This window comes from Spea bombifrons, chromosome 2 (genome assembly GCF_027358695.1).
Source record: "Spea bombifrons isolate aSpeBom1 chromosome 2, aSpeBom1.2.pri, whole genome shotgun sequence".
Lineage (NCBI taxonomy): Eukaryota > Metazoa > Chordata > Amphibia > Anura > Pelobatidae > Spea > Spea bombifrons.
Genome location: NC_071088.1, coordinates 143,163,333 through 143,170,832, shown reverse-complemented (window position 1 = coordinate 143,170,832; position 7,500 = coordinate 143,163,333). Strand labels below are relative to the sequence as shown.

Here is a 7,500-nt window from a genome sequence, read left to right as displayed (position 1 = left end):
TTTTTCTCACAGTCCGGGGAGAGCTTTTTGCCATGTGTTTCTTGCTCATCATCAAAGCTTTAAACCCTTGTTTGAACCTTCTCACCTTCTCTGTCCTGTCCCAGGGCTTATAATTCTTTCTGTCTGACGACAAGCAGCAGCAGCAGCAGCAGCAGCAGCAGCAGCAGCAGCAGCAGCAGCAGCAGCAGCAGCAGCAGCAGCAGCAGCAGCAGCAACAGAATAAGAGAAGTAAAATAAAAAACTTTCACACCTGCGGCCATATCACCCTGAAAGCGCCCGATCTCGTCTGATCTTGGAAGCTAAGCAGGGTTGGGCCTGGTTAGTACCTGGATGGGAGACCGCCTGGGAATACCAGGTGTTGTAGGCTTTTAATTTTTTCTCACAGTCCGGGGAGAGCTTTTTGCCATGTGTTTCTTGCTCATCATCAAAGCTTTAAACCCTTATTTGAACCTTCTCACCTTCTCTGTCCTGTCCCAGGGCTTATAATTCTTTCTGTCTGACGACAAGCAGCAGCAGCAGCAGCAGCAGCAGCAGCAGCAGCAGCAGCAGCAGCAACAGCAGCAGCAGCAGCAGCAGCAACAGAATAAGAAAAGTAAAATAAAGAGCTTTCACACCTGCGGCCATACCACCCTGAAAGCGCCTGAACTCGGAAGCTAAGCAGGGTTGGGCCTGGTTAGTACCTGGATGGGAGACCGCCTGGGAATACCAGGTGTTGTAGGCTTTTTCTTTTCTCACAGTCCGGGGAGAGCTTTTTGCCATGTGTTTCTTGCTCATCATCAAAGCTTTAAACCCTTATTTGAACCTTCTCACCTTCTCTGTCCTGTCCCAGGGCTTATAATTCTTTCTGTCTGACGACAAGCAGCAGCAGCAGCAGCAGCAGCAGCAGCAGCAGCAGCAGCAACAGCAACAGAATAAGAGAAGTAAAATAAAAAACTTTCACACCTGCGGCCATACCACCCTGAAAGCGCCCGATCTCGTCTGATCTCGGAAGCTAAGCAGGGTTGGGCCTGGTTAGTACCTGGATGGGAGACCGCCTGGGAATACCAGGTGTTGTAGGCTTTTTCTTTTCTCACAGTCCGGGGAGAGCTTTTTGCCATGTGTTTCTTGCTCATCATCAAAGCTTTAAACCCTTATTTGAACCTTCTCACCTTCTCTGTCCTGTCCCAGGGCTTATAATTCTTTCTGTCTGACGACAAGCAGCAGCAGCAGCAGCAGCAGCAGCAGCAGCAGCAGCAGCAGCAGCAGCAGCAGCAGCAGCAGCAGCAGCAGCAGCAGCAGCAGCAGCAGCAGCAGCAGCAGCAGCAGCAGCAGCAGCAGCAGCAGCAGCAGCAGCAGCAGCAGCAGCAGCAGCAGCAGCAGCAGCAGCAGCAGCAGCAGCAGAATAAGAGAAGTAAAATAAAGAGCTTTCACACCTGCGGCCATACCACCCTGAAAGCGCCTGATCTCGGAAGCTAAGCAGGGTTGGGCCTGGTTAGTACCTCGATGGGAGACCGCCTGGGAATACCAGCTGTTGTAGGCTTTTTCTTTTCTCACAGTCCGGGGAGAGCTTTTTGCCATGTGTTTCTTGCTCATCATCAAAGCTTTAAACCCTTATTTGAACCTTCTCACCTTCTCTGTCCTGTCCCAGGGCTTATAATTCTTTTTGTCTGACGACAAGCAGCAGCAGCAGCAGCAGCAGCAGCAGCAGCAGCAGCAGCAGCAGCAGCAGCAGCAGCAGCAGCAGCAGCAGCAGCAGCAGCAGCAGCAGCAGCAGCAGCAGCAGCAGCAGCAGCAACAGAATAAGAGAAGTAAAATAAAAAACTTTCACACCTGCGGCCATACAACCCTGAAAGCGCCTGATCTCGGAAGCTAAGTAGGGTTGGGCCTGGTTAGTACCTGGATGGGAGACCGCCTGGGAATACCAGGTGTTGTAGGCTTTTAATTTTTTCTCACAGTCCGGGGAGAGCTTTTTGCCATGTGTTTCTTGCTCATCATCAAAGCTTTAAACCCTTATTTGAACCTTCTCACCTTCTCTGTCCTGTCCCAGGGCTTATAATTCTTTTTGTCTGACGACAAGCAGCAGCAGCAGCAGCAGCAGCAGCAGCAGCAGCAGCAGCAACAGAATAAGAGAAGTAAAATAAAAAACTTTCACACCTGCGGCCATATCACCCTGAAAGCGCCCGATCTCGTCTGATCTTGGAAGCTAAGCAGGGTTGGGTCTGGTTAGTACCTGGATGGGAGACCGCCTGGGAATACCAGGTGTTGTAGGCTTTTAATTTTTTCTCACAGTCCGGGGAGAGCTTTTTGCCATGTGTTTCTTGCTCATCATCAAAGCTTTAAACCCTTATTTGAACCTTCTCACCTTCTCTGTCCTGTCCCAGGGCTTATAATTCTTTCTGTCTGACGACAAGCAGCAGCAGCAGCAGCAGCAGCAGCAGCAGCAGCAACAGAATAAGAAAAGTAAAATAAAGAGCTTTCACACCTGCGGCAATACCACCCTGAAAGCGCCCGATCTCGTCTGATCTCGGAAGCTAAGCAGGGTTGGGCCTGGTTAGTACCTGGATGGGAGACCACCTGGGAATACCAGGTGTTGTAGGCTTTTTCTTTTCTCACAGTCCGGGGAGAGCTTTTTGCCATGTGTTTCTTGCTCATCATCAAAGCTTTAAACCCTTATTTGAACCTTCTCACCTTCTCTGTCCTGTCCCAGGGCTTATAATTCCTTTTGTCTGACGACAAGCAGCAGCAGCAGCAGCAGCAGCAGCAGCAGCAGCAGCAGCAGCAGCAGCAGCAGCAGCAGCAGCAGCAGCAGCAGCAGCAGCAGCAGCAGCAGCAGCAGCAGCAGCAGCAGCAGAATAAGAGAAGTAAAATAAAAAACTTTCACACCTGCGGCCATACCACCCTGAAAGCGCCTGATCTCGGAAGCTAAGCAGGGTTGGGCCTGGTTAGTACCTGGATGGGAGACCGCCTGGGAATACCAGGTGTTGTAGGCTTTTAATTTTTTCTCACAGTCCGGGGAGAGCTTTTTGCCATGTGTTTCTTGCTCATCATCAAAGCTTTAAACCCTTGTTTGAACCTTCTCACCTTCTCTGTCCTGTCCCAGGGCTTATAATTCTTTCTGTCTGACGACAAGCAGCAGCAGCAGCAGCAGCAGCAGCAGCAGCAGCAGCAGCAACAGAATAAGAGAAGTAAAATAAAAAACTTTCACACCTGCGGCCATACCACCATGAAAGCGCCTGATCTCGTCTGATCACGGAAGCTAAGCAGGGTTGGGCCTGGTTAGTACCTGGATGGGAGACCGCCTGGGAATACCAGGTGTTGTAGTCTTTTTCTTTTCTCACAGTCCGGGGAGAGCTTTTTGCCATGTGTTTCTTGCTCATCATCAAAGCTTTAAACCCTTATTTGAACCTTCTCACCTTCTCTGTGCAGTCCCAGGGCTTATAATTCTTTCTGTCTGACGACAAGCAGCAGCAGCAGCAGCAGCAGCAGCAGCAGCAGCAGCAGCAGCAGCAGCAGCAGCAGCAGCAGCAGCAGCAGCAGCAGCAGCAGCAGCAGCAGCAGCAGCAGCAGCAGCAGCAGCAGCAGCAGCAGCAGCAGCAGCAGCAGCAGCAGCAGCAGCAGCAGCAGCAGCAGAATAAGAGAAGTAAGATAAAAAACTTTCACACCTGCGGCCATACCACCCTGAAAGCGCCTGATCTCGGAAGCTAAGCAGGGTTGGGCCTGGTTAGTACCTGGATGGGAGACCGCCTGGGAATACCAGGTGTTGTAGGCTTTTAATTTTTTCTCACAGTCCGGGGAGAGCTTTTTGCCATGTGTTTCTTGCTCATCATCAAAGCTTTAAACCCTTATTTGAACCTTCTCACCTTCTCTGTCCTGTCCCAGGGCTTATAATTCTTTTTGTCTGACGACAAGCAGCAGCAGCAGCAGCAGCAGCAGCAGCAGCAACAGAATAAGAGAAGTAAAATAAAAAACTTTCACACCTGCGGCCATACCACCCTGAAAGCGCCCGATCTCGTCTGATCTCGGAAGCTAAGCAGGGTTGGGCCTGGTTAGTACCTGGATGGGAGACCGCCTGGGAATACCAGGTGTTGTAGGCTTTTAATTTTTTCTCACAGTCCGGGGAGAGCTTTTTGCCATGTGTTTCTTGCTCATCATCAAAGCTTTAAACCCTTATTTGAACCTTCTCACCTTCTCTGTCCTGTCCCAGGGCTTATAATTCTTTTTGTCTGACGACAAGCAGCAGCAGCAGCAGCAGCAGCAGCAGCAGCAGCAGCAGCAGCAGCAGCAGCAGCAGCAGCAGAATAAGAGAAGTAAAATAAAAAACTTTCACACCTGCGGCCATACCACCCTGAAAGCGTCCGATCTCGTCTGATCTCGGAAGCTAAGCAGGGTTGGGCCTGGTTAGTACCTGGATGGGAGACCGCCTGGGAATACCAGGTGTTGTAGGCTTTTAATTTTTTCTCACAGTCCGGGGAGAGCTTTTTGCCATGTGTTTCTTGCTCATCATTAAAGCTTTAAACCCTTGTTTGAACCTTCTCACCTTCTCTGTCCTGTCCCAGGGCTTATAATTCTTTCTGTCTGACGACAAGCAGCAGCAGCAGCAGCAGCAGCAGCAGCAGCAGCAGCAGCAGCAGCAGCAGCAGCAGCAGCAGCAGCAGCAGCAGCAGCAGCAGCAGCAGCAGCAGCAGCAGCAGCAGCAGCAGCAGCAGCAGCAGCAGCAGCAGCAGCAGCAGCAGCAGCAGCAGCAGCAGAATAAGAGAAGTAAAATAAAGAGCTTTCACACCTGCGGCCATACCACCCTGAAAGCGCCTGATCTCGGAAGCTAAGCAGGGTTGGGCCTGGTTAGTACCTCGATGGGAGACCGCCTGGGAATACCAGCTGTTGTAGGCTTTTTCTTTTCTCACAGTCCGGGGAGAGCTTTTTGCCACGTGTTTCTTGCTCATCATCAAAGCTTTAAACCCTTATTTGAACCTTCTCACCTTCTCTGTCCTGTCCCAGGGCTTATAATTCTTTTTGTCTGACGACAAGCAGCAGCAGCAGCAGCAGCAGCAGCAGCAGCAGCAGCAGCAACAGCAGCAGCAACAGAATAAGAGAAGTAAAATAAAAAACTTTCACACCTGCGGCCATACAACCCTGAAAGCGCCCGATCTCGTCTGATCTCGGAAGCTAAGCAGGGTTGGGCCTGATTAGTACCTGGATGGGAGACCCCCTGGGTATACCAGGTCTTGTAGGCTTTTAATTTTTTCTCACAGTCCGGGGAGAGCTTTTTGCCATGTGTTTCTTGCTCATCATCAAAGCTTTAAACCCTTATTTGAACCTTCTCACCTTCTCTGTCCTGTCCCAGGGCTTATAATTCTTTTTGTCTGACGACAAGCAGCAGCAGCAGCAGCAGCAGCAGCAGCAGCAACAGAATAAGAGAAGTAAAATAAAAAACTTTCACACCTGCGGCCATACCACCCTGAAAGCGCCCGATCTCGTCTGATCTCGGAAGCTAAGCAGGGATGGGCCTGGTTAGTACCTGGATGGGAGACCGCCTGGGAATACCAGGTGTTGTAGGCTTTTAATTTTTTCTCACAGTCCGGGGAGAGCTTTTTGCCATGTGTTTCTTGCTCATCATCAAAGCTTTAAACCCTTATTTGAACCTTCTCACCTTCTCTGTCCTGTCCCAGGGCTTATAATTCTTTTTGTCTGACGACAAGCAGCAGCAGCAGCAGCAGCAGCAGCAGCAGCAGCAGCAGCAGCAGCAGCAGCAGCAGCAGCAGCAGCAGCAGCAGCAGCAGCAGCAGCAGCAGCAACAGAATAAGAGAAGTAAAATAAAAAACTTTCACACCTGCGGCCATATCACCCTGAAAGCGCCCGAGCTCGTCTGATCTTGGAAGCTAAGCAGGGTTGGGCCTGGTTAGTACCTGGATGGGAGACCGCCTGGGAATACCAGGTGTTGTAGGCTTTTAATTTTTTCTCACAGTCCGGGGAGAGCTTTTTGCCATGTGTTTCTTGCTCATCATCAAAGCTTTAAACCCTTATTTGAACCTTCTCACCTTCTCTGTCCTGTCCCAGGGCTTATAATTCTTTCTGTCTGACGACAAGCAGCAGCAGCAGCAGCAGCAGCAGCAGCAGCAGCAGCAGCAGCAGCAGCAGCAGCAGCAGCAGCAGCAGCAGCAGCAGCAACAGAATAAGAAAAGTAAAATAAAGAGCATTCACACCTGCGGCAATACCACCCTGAAAGCGCCCGATCTCGTCTGATCTCGGAAGCTAAGCAGGGTTGGGCCTGGTTAGCACCTGGATGGGAGACCGCCTGGGAATACCAGGTGTTGTAGGCTTTTTCTTTTCTCACAGTCCGGGGAGAGCTTTTTGCCATGTGTTTCTTGCTCATCATCAAAGCTTTAAACCCTTATTTGAACCTTCTCACCTTCTCTGTCCTGTCCCAGGGCTTATAATTCTTTCTGTCTGACGACAAGCAGCAGCAGCAGCAGCAGCAGCAGCAGCAGCAGCAGCAGCAGCAGCAGCAGCAGCAGCAGCAGCAGCAGCAGCAGCAGCAGCAGCAGCAGCAGCAGCAGCAGCAGCAGCAGCAGCAGCAGCAGCAGAATAAGAGAAGTAAAATAAAAAACTTTCACACCTGTGGCCATACCACCCTGAAAGCGCCTGATCTCGGAAGCTAAGCAGGGTTGGGCCTGGTTAGTACCTGGATGGGAGACCGCCTGGGAATACCAGGTGTTGTAGGCTTTTAATTTTTTCTCACAGTCCGGGGAGAGCTTTTTGCCATGTGTTTCTTGCTCATCATCAAAGCTTTAAACCCTTATTTGAACCTTCTCACCTTCTCTGTCCTGTCCCAGGGCTTATAATTCTTTTTGTCTGACGACAAGCAGCAGCAGCAGCAGCAGCAGCAGCAGCAGCAGCAGCAGCAGCAGCAGCAGCAGCAGCAACAGAATAAGAAAAGTAAAATAAAGTGCTTTCACACCTGCAGCCATACCTCCCTGAAAGCCCCCGATCTCGTCTGATCTCAAAAGCTAAGCAGGGTTGGGCCTGGTTAGTACCTGGATGGGAGACCGCCTGGGAATACCAGGTGTTGTAGGCTTTTTCTTTTCTCACAGTCCGGGGAGAGCTTTTTGCCATGTGTTTCTTGCTCATCATCAAAGCTTTAAACCCTTATTTGAACCTTCTCACCTTCTCTGTCCTGTCCCAGGGCTTATAATTCTTTCTGTCTGACGACAAGCAGCAGCAGCAGCAGCAGCAGCAGCAGCAGCAGCAACAGCAACAGAATAAGAGAAGTAAAATAAAAAACTTTCACACCTGCGGCCATACCACCACGAAAGCGCCCGATCTCGTCTGATCTCGGAAGCTAAGCAGGGTTGGGCCTGGTTAGTACCTGGATGGGAGACCGCCTGGGAATACCAGGTGTTGTAGTCTTTTTCTTTTCTCACAGTCCGGGGAGAGCTTTTTGCCATGTGTTTCTTGCTCATCATCAAAGCTTTAAACCCTTATTTGAACCTTCTCACCTTCTCTGTGCAGTCCCAGGGCTTATAA

At 50.5% G+C, this 7,500-nt stretch overlaps 12 non-coding genes and 8 pseudogenes across 12 annotated transcripts; all 20 read left to right on the top strand.

The window, feature by feature from the left end:
• Positions 1-248: 248 nt before the first annotated feature.
• Positions 249-367, top strand: LOC128478654 (5S ribosomal RNA). Its single transcript, XR_008349562.1, has one exon. It is a non-coding gene; the product is annotated as a 5S ribosomal RNA (ribosomal RNA).
• A 245-nt stretch (positions 368-612) lies between these two features.
• Positions 613-721, top strand: LOC128479664 (uncharacterized; annotated as a pseudogene).
• Positions 722-940: 219 nt separating this feature from the next.
• On the top strand, positions 941-1,059 carry LOC128476563 (5S ribosomal RNA). Its single transcript, XR_008347570.1, has one exon. It is a non-coding gene; the product is annotated as a 5S ribosomal RNA (ribosomal RNA).
• Positions 1,060-1,410: 351 nt separating this feature from the next.
• LOC128480630 (uncharacterized) lies at positions 1,411-1,519 on the top strand (annotated as a pseudogene).
• A 288-nt stretch (positions 1,520-1,807) lies between these two features.
• Positions 1,808-1,916, top strand: LOC128480656 (uncharacterized; annotated as a pseudogene).
• Positions 1,917-2,131: 215 nt separating this feature from the next.
• LOC128479200 (5S ribosomal RNA) lies at positions 2,132-2,250 on the top strand. Its single transcript, XR_008350085.1, has one exon. It is a non-coding gene; the product is annotated as a 5S ribosomal RNA (ribosomal RNA).
• Positions 2,251-2,459: 209 nt separating this feature from the next.
• Positions 2,460-2,578, top strand: LOC128477070 (5S ribosomal RNA). Its single transcript, XR_008348058.1, has one exon. It is a non-coding gene; the product is annotated as a 5S ribosomal RNA (ribosomal RNA).
• Positions 2,579-2,860: 282 nt separating this feature from the next.
• On the top strand, positions 2,861-2,969 carry LOC128480081 (uncharacterized; annotated as a pseudogene).
• A 215-nt stretch (positions 2,970-3,184) lies between these two features.
• On the top strand, positions 3,185-3,303 carry LOC128479524 (5S ribosomal RNA). Its single transcript, XR_008350394.1, has one exon. It is a non-coding gene; the product is annotated as a 5S ribosomal RNA (ribosomal RNA).
• Positions 3,304-3,639: 336 nt separating this feature from the next.
• Positions 3,640-3,748, top strand: LOC128480080 (uncharacterized; annotated as a pseudogene).
• A 206-nt stretch (positions 3,749-3,954) lies between these two features.
• LOC128476562 (5S ribosomal RNA) lies at positions 3,955-4,073 on the top strand. Its single transcript, XR_008347569.1, has one exon. It is a non-coding gene; the product is annotated as a 5S ribosomal RNA (ribosomal RNA).
• A 233-nt stretch (positions 4,074-4,306) lies between these two features.
• Positions 4,307-4,425, top strand: LOC128477532 (5S ribosomal RNA). The gene has a single exon (XR_008348499.1). It is a non-coding gene; the product is annotated as a 5S ribosomal RNA (ribosomal RNA).
• Positions 4,426-4,757: 332 nt separating this feature from the next.
• Positions 4,758-4,866, top strand: LOC128480629 (uncharacterized; annotated as a pseudogene).
• A 225-nt stretch (positions 4,867-5,091) lies between these two features.
• LOC128479594 (uncharacterized) lies at positions 5,092-5,210 on the top strand (annotated as a pseudogene).
• A 206-nt stretch (positions 5,211-5,416) lies between these two features.
• On the top strand, positions 5,417-5,535 carry LOC128476991 (5S ribosomal RNA). The gene has a single exon (XR_008347981.1). It is a non-coding gene; the product is annotated as a 5S ribosomal RNA (ribosomal RNA).
• A 269-nt stretch (positions 5,536-5,804) lies between these two features.
• LOC128479301 (5S ribosomal RNA) lies at positions 5,805-5,923 on the top strand. The gene has a single exon (XR_008350186.1). It is a non-coding gene; the product is annotated as a 5S ribosomal RNA (ribosomal RNA).
• Positions 5,924-6,177: 254 nt separating this feature from the next.
• LOC128478996 (5S ribosomal RNA) lies at positions 6,178-6,296 on the top strand. The gene has a single exon (XR_008349891.1). It is a non-coding gene; the product is annotated as a 5S ribosomal RNA (ribosomal RNA).
• Positions 6,297-6,590: 294 nt separating this feature from the next.
• Positions 6,591-6,699, top strand: LOC128480212 (uncharacterized; annotated as a pseudogene).
• Positions 6,700-6,932: 233 nt separating this feature from the next.
• LOC128479241 (5S ribosomal RNA) lies at positions 6,933-7,051 on the top strand. Its single transcript, XR_008350124.1, has one exon. It is a non-coding gene; the product is annotated as a 5S ribosomal RNA (ribosomal RNA).
• A 213-nt stretch (positions 7,052-7,264) lies between these two features.
• On the top strand, positions 7,265-7,383 carry LOC128479157 (5S ribosomal RNA). Its single transcript, XR_008350044.1, has one exon. It is a non-coding gene; the product is annotated as a 5S ribosomal RNA (ribosomal RNA).
• Positions 7,384-7,500: the final 117 nt, after the last annotated feature.